The 12,255-nt window shown below is 38.5% G+C and overlaps 1 protein-coding gene across 3 annotated transcripts in view; it reads left to right on the top strand.

Annotated features, from left to right (window-relative positions):
• The window catches only part of LOC119820864 (zinc finger protein 54-like), a 65,020-nt gene that overhangs the window by 12,157 nt on the left and 40,608 nt on the right, over window positions 1-12,255 (top strand). For all 3 annotated transcript variants that reach the window (XM_038339537.1, XM_038339536.1, XM_038339538.1), the window contains one exon: window positions 10,634-10,758. The gene's annotated coding sequence lies outside the window, so the exon portion shown is untranslated. The remainder of the gene's footprint in view (window positions 1-10,633; window positions 10,759-12,255) is intronic.

Raw genomic sequence — 12,255 nt, 5'->3', positions numbered from 1 at the left:
ATGCCAAAGAGTAAGACTTCCAGTGCCAGGAATGAGTTATACCTTGTTGAGTTATTGTTCATAGATACCCTGCTCCTAACCATCATGGGTTCTGCCGATGCTACTGGTTACTTTCCATAACAGGAGGGTGTTGGAAGCAGTGAGACCCCAGATCCTGAATTTCTTGTAATCCCCTGATCTGAGTCCCTACAGCTGTTCTGAGCATGAGCCCTTCAGGAGTTCCTGATGGCAGAGTGGTTTCTGGTGGGTTTGGCTGGGGCATGGCTAACTCTATATATTCTGCCCCTGAACACAATAAAGGGGGCATTCTTGGGGAATTCAAGGATGACCCATGTCGCTGTTGCTGTCTTTCTGTCTGTCTGTGTTTGTGTATTTTAACCTCCTGCCCCTTGCCCGAATCTCGTAAACTGGGTGCCAGCACACCAAATACAGACACAGGGGCACGGTGCACAAAAATTGGAGGTCCCAGCCGAGATATTGGGAACTAGGGAATGCTGAGAGGTCGCCCTCAGAAGGTGAGGGTGGATTGGGATATATGTGTTAATCCTGACGTCCTTCGCTCGGTTTGGCAGCAAGTGGAACTCCAACCAAGAAAGAGGGGTAAAAGAACAGGGTTGTCCCCAGCCAGAGGGGACGTATGTATTGGGAAAAGATAAAGAATGTATATAGCTTAAAAAGATAAATGTGTATAGATGTATGATATGGTGATTGTGTTGTCTTTTGTTTTCTGGACTGGAGAAAGACATTTGATTCTAGGAACTGCTAAGAAAGATCTTGACTTTAAAATATGGGCTTAAGAATTTGTGGGAGCCTTCTCAGCTTGGTTGATCACCTTCCTGGACCTGGGGGGAGTTGGGAGGACCTTGGTCTTAACATAGAGTAGGGAACCCCGATGGCTCCTTGGCCTGGAGAGGGAGGGAGGGGGGTATGGGTGGAGGGGAGGGGAGGGAAGGGGAAAAAGGAGGAGGGGAGGAGATGGAAATTTTTAAATATAAAAGAATAAACCATAAAAAAGGAAAAGAAAGCAGCAACTGCCCTCCGCTCGCTCTCTGGCTTCCAGCTCTGCTTCCGATGACTAGCCTCCCTTCCTGATTGCACAGAGGGCTGTTGTCTGGGACGGTGAACTGTAAGTTCTTCCCCTTTAAATAAATAACCATTCTATTAATCATAATTCCAAACTTGTGTGGGATTCTTTATGATTCACGCCTTCACTCCTCCTCCACTATTTGTTGTTTAACTTCAGGGGGTGCAGGTCAATGTCTACAGACTGGATTCTGATGTACTTGACTGTAGCCAACACCAACATCTTAACTTAGTTGTGTAAAGGAGTGCCACAAACAATGGCAGCTTTAGGGCTGAAAGACTTTCTCAATGATTTTGGAATCAAAGGGCTTTTCTATCTCCAAAGTGGGTGGGGGTGTGTCCTTAGGCAGCACTAGCTTCCTGAACATCTTCCAGGCTATCACCATTAGCTCCATGAAATACAGATAGAGAGATGTTTAAACGGAGCAGACAAAAAACACATTGGCCCTTCTGTGTACCTTAGCTGGATCCTGTACATGCTTGGCAGTTGTTTTATCTTGTGTTTGTGAAAGCAAAATACAGCAAGAACAACACAACAAATCTATTAAGATATCTGGAATACTGTGCCACTAATCATAATGGTGAAATCAGTGTTATATTGTATGCAGCATTATTGTCAGGTCCTTGTCTATTTGGGGGGATCATGATCTGGGTCATTAACTCCATAGCTATTCTGCACAGGCATAGGAAAAGATGCAACACATGCCTAGTGCTAAGGTCTCCACCAGACCTTCCCCTGAGTCCAGAGCTGCCCAAACCATCCTTCTCCTGGTTAGCACCTTGTATGTTTACACACACTCTGCTGGACTTTTATCATTTAATGCTTCCTATTTATCATAGCTTGTTCCTGCTGCAGGTGTCTGCATTACTTGCTGAGTGTTTCCCTACTGTCAGCCGCTTCCTGCTCTTGAAACATAAGTCCAGAGTGTTCAGGTGTTTTTGCATAAGGAATGGGGAAAACACCCTAAACAATATGTCTTTAAATATGAAGATGAGTATTTTGTTAAATGAACATTTACATTGTGGATATGGGCATGTATATATGAGTATATGTGTTATATACTTATATAGGTCAGCATGTATTTATTAATGTAGAATTCATTATCCTTAACTAAATATTACATAATAGAGAATACAACTCACATGTTTGAAATGTTCAATTAAAACTAAATAAAAGCCTAATGTTTATGTTTTATAGCATAAATAAACAAAAGAGTAATATAATGCTTTAACAAAAAAGTAATTTATTTTAGATTATATTGCTATGTTTGGTGATAAACATGTTAAATGAACTTTAATTTGCTTTTAGGTTATTTTTAATTAATATTTCTTTTTTATTGATTTTTATTGAGCTCTACATTTTTATCTGCTCCCCTTCCTACCTCCCCCTCTCCTTCAACCCTCTCCCAAGGTCCCCATGCTCCCAATTTACTCAGGAGATCTTGTCTTTTTTTACTACCTATGTAGATTAGATCTATGTATGTCACTCTTAGGGTCCTCACTGTTGTCTAGTTTCTCTAGGGTTGTAATTTGTGGGATGGTTTACTTTGCTTTATGTTTAAAAACCACTTATGTATGAGTACATGTGATAATTGTCTTTCTGGGTCTGGGTTACCTCATTCAAAATGATGTCTTCTAGTTCCATCCATTTTTCCACAAAATTCAAGATTTCATTATTTTTGCCTACTGTGTTGAACTACGTTCGTAGCAGCATTGTTTGTCATAGCCAGAACCTAGAAAGAACCTAGATGCCCTTCGACTGAAGAACGGATAAAGAAAATGTGGTACATTTACACATTTACACAATGGAGTACTACACAGCAATAAATAATAATAATAATAATAATAATAATAATAATAATAATATCTTGAATTTTGCAGGAAAATGGATGGAGCTAGAAAATATTATTTTGACTGAGGTAACCCAGACCCAGAAAGACAATTATCACATGTACTCACTCACAGGTGGCTTTTAGCCATAAAACAAAGAAAACCAGCCTACAAATTACAATCCCAGAGTGATGTGGGAGGGTCTTCTGTTTGAGTTGATTTCATTGGTTAATATAGAAACTGCCTGGCTCATTTGATTGGCCAGCCCTTAGGTGGGCGGAGTAGACAGAACAGAATGCTGGGAAGGGAAGTTAATAAATCGCCATGCCTCGCTTCTCTGGGGCAGACTGCCGTGCCTCTCCTCAGGGAGACAGATGCAATTAAGCCAGCCACCAGGTCAGACATGCTGAATCTTTCCCCGTAAGACACCACTTTCTGGTGTTACATAGATTATTAGATATGGGTTAAAGCAAGAGATGTGAGAATCAGCAAATAAGAGGCTGAAATTAATGGGCCAGGCAGTGTTTAAAAGAATACAATTTGTGTGTTGTTATTTCGGGTAAAGCTAGCCGGTGGCTGGGAGCCGGGTGGCGGGAAGCTGGCCTGCAGCTCCGCACTACACCAGAACACTTAGACAACAATGAAGACACTAAGAAAGACTTAAATAGATCCTAATCTATGTGGGAAGTAGAAAAAGGCAAGATCTCCTGAGTAAATTGGAAGCATGGAGACCCTGAGGGAGGGTTGAAGGGAAGAGGGGAGAGGCAGGGAGGGGAGAAGAGAAAAATGTAGAGCTCAATAAAAAAAGAACTCATAATAAATAAAAACCCTAAGCAATGGGGAAAATCCTAACACTAGAGATAGCAGATAGACAACTCTGAGATACTGTCTTACACCTGTCAAAATGACCAAAATAAAAAACACCAATGATAACCTATGCTGGAGAGGATGTGGAGTAAGGGGAACACTCATCCATTGCTGGTGGGAATGTAAACTTGTGCAACCACTTTGGAAATCAGTGTGGCAGTTTCTCAGAAAATTGTGAGTCAACCTACCTCGAGATCCAGCAATACCACTCTTGGGAATCTACCCAAGAGATGCCCAATCATACTACAAAAGTATTTGTTCAACTATATTCATAGCAGCATTATTTGTAGTAGCCAGAACCTAGGAACAACCTACATGTCCCTCAATGAAAGAATGGATAAAGAATGTGTGGCACATATACATTAGAGTACTACTCAGTGATAAAAAAAACAATGACATCTTGAATTTTGCATGCAAATGGATGGAAATAGAAAACACTATACTGAGTGAGATAACCCAGACCCAAAAATATGAATATAGTATTTACTCACTCATTAGTGGATTTTAGCCATATTCATTCATATTGAGCCTATAGTTTGTGATCCTAGAGAAGCTAAATAATAAGGTGAACCCAAAGAAAAACATATATAGATCCTCCTGGAAACTGGAAGCAGACAAGATCTCCAGGCAAAAGTTGGCAGCATGCGGGTGGGGAGGAGGGAAAGGACTGAGCTCCCAAGGTTCAGTTGAAGAGCAGAAGGAGGGAGAAGATGAGCAAGGAAGTCAGGACTGCAAGGGGTTGGTTCACTCACTGAGGCAGTTTGCCCGATCTAAATGGTAGCTCACCAAAGCCAGCTGGACTGGGACTGAATGAGCATGTGATCAAACTGGACTCTCTGAATGTGGCTGACAATGGGGGCTGACTGAGAAGCCAATGATAATGGCACTGGGATTTGTCTCTACTGCATGTACTGGCTTTTTGGGATCCTAATCTGTTTGATTGCATACTTCCCTAGGCCTAGATGGAGAGGGAGGGCCTTGGACTTCCAACAGGGCAGGGTACCCTTCCCTCTCTTAGGACTGGAGGGAGAGGGAGTGGGGGAGTGGGAGGGAAATGGGAGGAGGGGAGGAAGAGGAAATTTTGAATGGTATTATTTATAAAGCAATAAAAATTTAAAAAATGGAATCAATGAAAAAGAATTAAATTTAAAAAAATTTTTTTTTGTTTTTTTTTAAGTTAGTAGTTTTTATGTTTATTTTTAGCATCTACTATACATAATCATATAATAATGGGTTTCACCATAACATTTTATACATGAGTATAGTGATTTTTTTTATTATTCACCCCAATTACCTTTTCTTGTTCTTCTGACAGTCTTTTTTTTTTTCATTGTTGTCTTTGTTAAAAAAATAGGTATTTCTAGAATTGTGAGTTTATATGTAGGTTTTCAATTTTATCCCATGGTTAATGAATTTGTTTTCAATAACATGAGTTTATTTTCATTCACTCTGCAATATAGCTTTAAGCTGGGGATGATGATGTCTCTAACAGATTTTTATTTTACTTAATTATATGGCTGCCACTTAGAAATTCTCTATTCTATGAAGATCAGTTGGGTTTTCTGAATGTTTTATTAGATCTTCAATGGATACTCCCTAATTACCATGTCTCTCTTCCTTCTTTGAGTATTTATATCAAACAACAGAATATGCCTCAGTTTTCACTCATGCAATTTAATACAACTCTATGAATCTAACTTATATATACCACCCCATATACCCAAGATTGTTATTTCTCATTGTTTCTCTTAGGTTATTTATGTCAACCAAGACCTTTGTCTTTTCCAGCTCCTACATTGCCTTGTTAATTTTCTTATTGGATGATATGCCTTATCTCTCTGTGACTCAATTACCTTCTTATATTCATGCTAACTTCAACCTATGTTTACTTCCATCATCTTCAGCACACATATCTCTTCTCCTTTCTGTAGACAAAAGTTTCAGTCCTGTCTGATCCTACAGTATTTCAGTTCTAATGAAACACATAGAGGATTATATTAATTATAAACTGGTGGACCTATTAGCTCAGGATTATTATTAACTAGCTCTTAAAACTTACATGAACTAATAATTCGTATTTATGTTTAGCCACATGACTTGGTACCTTACTCAGTGAGGCATTCTCATCTTGCTTCCTCTGTGTCTAGCAGGTGACTACAGACTGAGCCTTTTCCCTGAATTCTCCTAGTCTGATAACCCCATCTATACTTTATGCCTGTCTACTTGTCAATCAGCATTCTTACTAAACCAATATGAGTGACAAATCTTTACAGGGTACAAGAACATTATCCCACAGCACCGTTCCTTTGCCACTTGATTTCTAAGCCCACAATAAACTTTCTCTAGGACTCTTAAGCATTACTGTTCTTTATCCCTCCTGAGTCTCTTGAGTTATTCTTACCTCTAAGAGAAATTGTTCCAAATATGAGAAAGTAGCTACACAATATGTCATTTTTTTCTGTCTCATACAGTCTTTACATTCCCTCCATTATTTTCTGACAGTCTTTAAATGCTAAAACATATGTCGGTCTAAATTCTATAATTTATGCCTGAGAATTGACCAATGTATACCACATCAATGACCACTTATTTTCAACAATTCAATGAATGTACCATTATGCAATAACAGCGGCACACTGGAAGTATACAAAATTTATTACTGAAGCCAATGTTACAAATAATCTATGGGTATAAGCAACAAGGTTCAAGAAGCAGTGTGCCCTGTCATAATGTTCATTAATCAATACAATAGCATTGGTCTCACCTATAGGCCCTAAGACCTCTCCAGCTAAATTTCTCTACCCTGGTAAGAACAAAATACCATAAACTTCTTGTGAAACATCTTAAATGCATTCAGTAATCATTTGGCTACTGCTGTAATTGCCAAGCTACTATTGCATCCCTAGACACAATTTATTCAGTATACTGACAGAGTAGTACACCAAAACCATAAATGACCAAGCTCTCAGGGACAATTCACCTGCATCAGCTTGAATAGTGACTTCTGGAACTGCAGAAGCCAGCATAGAGGATACATCAGCTTTTCTTTTTAAAATTGCTTTTACTGAGCTATATATTTTCCTCCAATCCCCTCTCTTCTTCTCCCTGCCTCTTCTACCCTCTCCCATAGATTCCATGCTCCCAATTTACTCGGGAGACCTTTTGTGTTTCTACTTCCCATGTAGATTAGATCCGTGTATATCTCTTTTAGGGTACTCAATGTTGTCTAGGTTCTGGGGGATTGTGAATTGTAGGCTGGTTTTATTTGCTTTATGTCTAAAAGCCACTTATGAGTGAGTACATATAATATTTGTCTTTCTGGGACTGAGTTACCTCACTCAATATGATGTTTTCTAGATTCATCCATTTTCACACAAATTTCAAGATATCATAATTTTTTATGCTATGCAGTACTCTGACATCAGCTCTTGTTTGTCTCCTAGACTGTCCTGAAAGTAAAGTGTTATATCTTTTGCAATAATGGCTCATTTTGTTCTTTCAATTACCCATCTACAATGGCAAAAAAGGTAATGAAATGTGGAGGAGGAAATGCAGCTCACACCTGTGACTGGAAATTTTAACCCTATACTTACAGCACCTTGACTAAATGTCCTTCCCCACTAACACAGAGTGCACTTATTTGGAGTCCTTACTTATAATTTTACAATTTTCAACATGATTTCCCAATATTGTGAAACACTCAAGGGTTATAAACATTTTTACCTGGGGTCAGCAGGATCTCTGCCTTCTCCAAGCAAGTACCAGTGGATCCTGGTGTTCTGAAGATAATTGGCTACTACAATAAAATATGAGCAAGAATCAGCAAAGCATAAAAAGAGTTCCTAATCTTCACCTAGATTTTTTCAATATAGTTGTGCTGGGAAGAACATAATGGATGAAGAGCACTGTGACATCCAGAGTTAAACTTAGAGTAAGGTTGTGTGAGAATATAATACACTTATGGCATGTGCTCAGAAATGACAATGTTGATATTTCTCAGTGAGAACATGAAATGAAAAAAAGACATATATTTGGATAGGAACATGGCAATCTCTGCAGTTTTGCTAAATTTCTAGAGACTTGTTAGGATAACTGATGGTCACACACCTAAGGTGTTATTCTGAAAACAGCACAGTTGTGTGTTGTATGATCTTGAGCCTGTAAAGCAGGCTTCTCTGAAGTACTGTGATCACATAACTGCTATCAATGGAGATGTAATAATAACAATAAGTAGATAATAAAATACTTATATAATAAAATGAGTATATAATTAAAATGTAATAATAAAAATGAGTATTGTCCTACAAATTGCACTGAATTTGTCAACTTTCTTGAGTCCCCTAGTTTTACTGCCTTTCTTCTGACATTAATCAAAAGATACAGTCTGGACAATTTCTCTGAGTCAAGTCTTCTTACTCCACTTTTCTTCCCAAGAAGCCAGGTACTCCTATGACCCCTGCTTATCTCTGCTATAATTTTTGAATATGACCTGTACTGACAAACTCAGCTCAGATAAAGGAGGTAACAAGAACGTGATACAGCATGTTGAGCCTTCAACTACAGCCAGATCCTCTGTTCTGGCAGGATACCAAGAAACATGTATGCCCATACTGTTTCAGTGCATCCATGTCTCATATCAGAATGGAACACTGACAACCCATGGAAGTTCCTTAACTTTCCAAATTGCTCCTCCCTGTGGAAAATATAATGTTCCCTTGTGTTAAAGGTCAGGGTTGAGATGTATCTTCTATCATGAGTACATTGCTAGCTCCCTTTTCACTGTCTGACCTATCCCATTGGATCCAAGGCCTTTAGCCCCCCTAAAGGCCTCTTTACCAGTAGTCTCTTGCTCTCTTTTGTATTCATTCATTGAATCCAAGGCCTTTAGCCCTCCTGAAGGCCTCTTTACCAGTAGTGTCTTGGTCTCTTTTGTATTTTTTCTGTACCCACTAGCTTGCTACTGCAGCAGATGGAAATGAATACAGAGACCCACAGACAGACATTACGCAGACTGAGAAAATTTGAAACACTCAGTCCTACATGGTATGTCTTTATCAAACCACATCCCAAAGAGCTGAGAGATTTTAATGGAAAAGGACATGAAGAAAAGTGTAAGAGCAGGGAAAATTCAAGACACCAAGAAAATAAGACCGACTAAATCAACATGATCAAGCTCATATGAACTCACAGACACTGAGGTCAGCATGGGTCTGCACCTTGTTCTTTGCTTATTATATATTGTAGCTTCCAGTTTAGTGTTTTTATGAGATTCCTACCTGTGTGAATAAGGGGGTCTCAGTTTCTGTGACTTCTCTTAGGATCTTCATTCTTCTTTGTTTGTTTAGTCCCAATTTGATGTGTTAGATTTTTTCATAGTATATTAAATTATATATCTCATACATTATATTACATTATTATATTTTTATCCCTGATAAAACTTGTATGTTTTGGTGGTGGTGGTGGGTTTTTTTTTGCTTCTTGGATTGTTTTGTGTCTCTGTGTGTGTCTATGTCTGTGTGTGTAGTCCTGTCTGTCTTGAAACTAACTCTGCATACCAGGCTGGCCTCAGACTCATGGAAATTCACCTGCCTTTACCTACCATGAGCTGGGATTAAAGCTGTGGACCTTCATTGCCTGTCTGGCTGCCTATTTGATTTCTAATGAAAGACAAATTAGTAGGAAAATCAAAGTTATGAATTAGACACAAAAAATATTTTGACACACCAAAATGCCAGAAACTGGATTAAAGACAGATCTCTCACTTCAGAAATAGACAAACTGGATTTGGTCACATAACATATCACTTAATCACAAAATAGAAAAATGTAAACTTACCTCAATGGTGTATGGAAGATAGACATCAGAATTTCATCATCCATTGATGGAGGACTCTACTCTCATTGGTTAATAAAGAAACTGCCTTGACTTTTTGATAGGGCAAGATTTAGGCGGGTGGGGTAGACAGAACAGGAAGAAGGAAGTGAGGTAGATGGCTCAGACAATTTCCCTGCCTCTCCTCAGTGAGACAGATGTGATGAAGCCCCAGCCCAAGATGAACATAAGCTAGAATCTTCCCAGTAAGGCACCACTTTGTGGTGCTACACAGATTATTAGATATGGGTTAATCAAGATCTGAGTAAGAGGCTGAAACTAATGGGCCAGGCAGTGTTTAAAAGAATACAATTTGTGTGTTGTTATTTTGGGGCATAAGCTAGCCAGGCGGCCAGGAGCCAGGCAGCAGAACACAGCCCACAGCTCCTCACTACAATCCATACTGGTCTCCAGGAAACTGAACAGATATCAGCAGCTTCAAACTGCAACACCTCATTTAGAGGATAGCAAGAAACTTGAAATTGTTTTTGATACCTGACATCTGGGAAAAGATGCTCAGAAAAGTTTCCACCTGCCTTATGCAAAGTTATGAACACATTACTACTGAAGGTGAAAAGGTAATTGCAGGTCTGTTGGGAGGTGAGATCACAGAATAATATACCCATATCTCAGGCACTGGTGGCTCCCACCAGAATATGTCAGGGACCATAAGACCATAAGACTGCTGTGAGATAGCCATTCTAAGAAGATAAACAGCTCTTGGCATGCACTCATAGAGTCTGTGAGACAGAATCCACAGAGCAAAACTCATCTGAAGACTCCAGCTAATCAAGACTTCCAGAAAAGCAACTTGGAATTAAGTAGCATAACAAAGCCACCTGGCAACTTAAGAAAAACCTGAATGCAGCACAAACTCAGGACACAGGCAAAACGAACATGAGGTAATAGACACAGAACACAGTCTCTGACGTTCTTATCTTTATCAATCCTCCACTCATTGGAATTCTTGTCATTTTTTCAGATACTGAAAGCTGGAATGCAATGTTTTAAAACTGATCTACTGCTCAGCCATGATCATGGTAATCCTTCCTGCTGATGAGGTGATTCTATATATTCTTGAGAGGTGCTTCAGAGAGTGGGAGGAAGGTAAATGAATCATGGAAGCATGTATGAAAGCATATTTGCATGTAGTGTGCTTGAGTAGAAAATCTTAAACTCTGACCTATGAGGCCATTGGTGGAGAGAGAGACTGTATCTACCTCGAAAGCCAAGTATTCTGAGATTGTGATGCAGCTACTGCCCTCCTAAGTCATACTCAGAGACCTTTACACAAAAATCACCACCATTGTTTAGCAAGTTAGACACTGCCTGGCAGATGTGGACCATCATGCTTTTACATCATTTACATCATTCTTCCTTAATTGATATAAATAAACATACACATATATATGTATCATATATATTTATAATACACTATAGAATTATTCCAGCATATATACACGCATGTGTATGCATATATGTTAATTGACATATATGTGTATATATGCATATATAGTATATATTCTGGACTAATTTGATAGTAGAATATATAATGATATAGAGGAGCAAATTGACTGTTTAGATATTACAATCTAAGTTTAATTACAATGTGAATCTAATGGTTTTTCTAATGAATGCTATATTTTATTTATTTATTCTTTAATAGTAAGAATTGGAAAGTTGAGGTGTATTCCCTTTACTTTCATTTTGTGTATATGAAATTATGTACATCTGTGTATCACATGTGTGTCTGAAATAATTAAAGTCCAGAAGAGGGTGTTGGAACCCCCATGACTGTCTGAACAATCGTTTATGCTAGGAATTGAACTTGGGTCCTTTGGAAAAGCAGCTAGTGGCCTTAACTAAAGTGCCTTTTGTACAACCTCAAATACTTCAAGGTTTACAAAGCACAAATCTTGATGCGGACAAAAGACAGAATGTATGCATAGTGAGCATACCTTATGTTTGTGCTCACAGATCATTGCTCAGGTACCAATTAGCACTGAAATATGTCATCAGATTCCTAGTTGTACTGTGTGTGCACCACACACTTTTATTATGTGTTTTTTTATTGAAATTAAGGAAAAACATGTGATTATGATTGGTTTCCATTAGGCTATTATTTTAATTGTTTTTAACAAATATAAATAATCCAAAAGGCAAAGGCAGCTATCTGAAATGTGGGACAATTTTGCACTGATGTATATGATTTCTCCTGACAATGGTTCCTGTAGGGTTATAGTTCCTGCTGTACATTAAAATACCCAGTGTTCTCTAAGAATAGGTACTCACTCGTGCAAGAAACAGTAACACACACATGGAAACAAAATATCCACTACAAAACACACAGAAACAGTAATTTTGAAAAGGTATAAATGTATAATAATCAAACCTAAGTATCTGGATATTCATTTTAAGTACTGAATTGAATGGTTTTACAAGTCATTGGGGATTCCAGTAGCCTAACTGTTGACTTTATGGACTTTGAAAGTCCTCACTTTATCAATCAATCATAAATTTACAAATAATTCACTCAGATGATCTTATCTCACTTTTCCTCATCTGCATAACTGGAGTCAGAGTAGGGGATTCCACACTGACTGT

The sequence above is a fragment of the Arvicola amphibius genome, chromosome 8 (genome assembly GCF_903992535.2).
Source record: "Arvicola amphibius chromosome 8, mArvAmp1.2, whole genome shotgun sequence".
In the NCBI taxonomy this organism is placed as follows: Eukaryota; Metazoa; Chordata; class Mammalia; order Rodentia; family Cricetidae; genus Arvicola; species Arvicola amphibius.
The sequence above is the reverse complement of the archived record's forward strand: the minus strand, read 5'-3'. Positions and strand labels throughout refer to the sequence as shown.